This window comes from Pseudophryne corroboree, chromosome 2 (genome assembly GCF_028390025.1).
Source record: "Pseudophryne corroboree isolate aPseCor3 chromosome 2, aPseCor3.hap2, whole genome shotgun sequence".
Classification (NCBI taxonomy): domain Eukaryota; kingdom Metazoa; phylum Chordata; class Amphibia; order Anura; family Myobatrachidae; genus Pseudophryne; species Pseudophryne corroboree.
Window position 1 is genome coordinate 153,589,622 of NC_086445.1, and position 2,680 is coordinate 153,592,301.

Here is a 2,680-nt window from a genome sequence, read left to right on the forward strand (position 1 = left end):
GGCCTATTTGCAGTAAGCAACAAACAAATACAAAGCTACACAGTACTGGCTAACTTTCATGAACTGACTAACCAACAAAGATTCAGCAGCATCTGCTTACCCTGAAAAGAGGCCTTATAAAGCAGGTGCTGTCCCCGCCCCACTCAGACCTCACAGACTGTGAGCACAAAAACCAGCACCGGATCCCCTGCCGTGCACAGAGCCTATAACCACTGCACAGCAAAAGACCCGAACCGGAGTATCAGCTGCGCTCAGGTTACTCCACTAGCACTTGTCTCCCGGTTGCCATGACGACGTGGCAGCACAGGGCAGGAGACCCTAACAGTACCCCCCTCTGACGAGGGGTCAAAGAACCCCTACCACCGGGTTTATCGGGGAACTGCGAGAAGAAAGAGCGTATCAGTCTGGGGGCATGAAGATCACAACTGCGCACCCACGACCGCTCCTCCGGGCCATACCCCTTCCAGTGCACCAAAAATGACAGCCGACCCCGAACCACCTTGGAGTCAAGAATCCTTTCAACAACAAACTCCCTCTGGCCACGTATCAGAAGAGGGGAAGGTCTTCCACTGGAAGAAGGATTACTAATCGCCCGTTTTAAAAGGGAACAATGGAATGTTTTATTGATACCCAAAGAACGGGGCAGATCTAACTGAAATGCCACCGGATTGATAACCCTGGTGATCTTATAAGGGCCGATGAACCGGGGCCCTAACTTATGAGATGGCTGTCTCAACTTCAAATTCTTGGTAGACAACCAGACGAAGTCTCCTAATTTGAAGCTGCAGGGTCTTTTCCGCTTATCAAAAACCCTTTTGGTCACTAATGACACAGACACAAGGGCTTTCTTCACTTTCCGCCAAATACCTCTAAGGACCGAAACCACAGAGGAACCACCAGGCGTGGAGTCCAGGGGGTCAAAAGAATTGGCCTTAGGATGATGCCCATACACACAAAGGAAGGGAGAGATCCCTGTAGCAGAGTGAGCCGCGTTGTTATAGGCAAACTCCGCCATGGACAGATGAGCAACCCAGTCAGTCTGACACTTGGAGACATAACACCTGAGGAACTGCTCCAAGGACTGGTTCACCCTTTCAGTCTGCCCATTAGACTGCGGATGGTAGCCTGACGACAAGCTGACAGAAATCTGGAGATCGGAACAAAATGCCCTCCAGAATTTGGCCACAAACTGGGATCCGCGGTCAGAGACCACATCAAGTGGCAACCCGTGGAGACGCACAACATGCAGCATAAATAATTCAGACAGGCGTCTGGCTGATGGCAGCCCAACCAGCGGAACGAAGTGCGCCATCTTCGAAAACCTGTCAACGACAACCCAGATGGCTGCCATCCCCGAGGATTTGGGCAAGTCCACCACAAAATCCATAGAAATGTGGGTCCATGGCTTAGATGGGATAGAGAGTGGATGTAATGGGCCAACAGGAACCCCTCTAGGAGTCTTATTTCGGGCACAGATGTCACATGCCCGAACCCACTGATCCACATCCTTAGCCACCGAGGGCCACCACACCGCCCTAGATAGCAACTCCCGAGTTCTGGCAATACCCGGGTGACCTGCCGACTTCTTGGCATGGAATTCCAGGAACACTCGCTGTCTTAACCTAGGAGGCACAAACAAAAGACCTACCGGAAGGTCTGGAGGAGCCTGCTCCTGTGCTCTAAGGACTAATGACAAGAGGTCCTGGGTAATGCCCACTTTAATACATGATGGGGAAACAATGGGCAACGGCTCCTCGGTGGTCTCCTGGATTGGAGCGAAACTCCGCGAGAGCGCATCAGCCTTGATGTTTTTTGACCCAGGGCGATATGTTATCAAAAAATTAAAGCGAGCAAAAAACAAAGCCCATCGTGCCTGCCTGGCATTGAGACGCTTCGCTGACTCTAAATATGCCAGATTCTTATGGTCAGTGAGAATTGAGACCACAAACTTAGCCCCCTCAAGCCAGTGTCTCCACTCCTCGAGTGCATCCTTAATAGCCAACAATTCCCGGTTACCCACGTCATAATTCATCTCGGCAGGCGAAAATTTACGGGAAAAGTAAGCACAGGGATGAAGGCGATTATCAGACACTCCCATCTGAGAAAGCACTGCCCCAATACCCATCTCAGAGGCATCCACCTCCACCACAAAAGGACGCTCTGGATCTGGGTGTCGCAGCACCTTGGCCGAAACAAATGCCCTTTTGAGACGGGCAAAAGCCGCTTTAGCCTCACAAGACCAGTGAGCAACATCCGCCCCTTTCTTAGTGAGTGCCACCAAGGGCGCCACTATAGACGAAAATCCAGCGATAAATCGTCTATAAAAATTTGCAAAGCCCAGGAAACGCTGAAGCGCCTTCAAACTAGTGGGCTGCACCCAATCCAGGACTGCCTGTACCTTGGAACCCTCCATTTGGAAACCTTCTGGGGAGATAATATATCCTAGAAATGCGATTTGCTGAACTTCAAATTCGCACTTCTCCAGCTTCGCCCCAAGCCGGTGGTCTCTGAGTTTCTGGAGGACTAAGCGTACATGCTTCCGATGTTCCTCCAGGGAATGGGAGAAGATTAGGATGTCATCTAAGTATACAACTAAGAATCTATCCAAATATTCCCTGAGCACATCATTCATGAAATCCTGGAAGACTGCCGGGGCATTACAGAGCCCAAAAGGCATCAC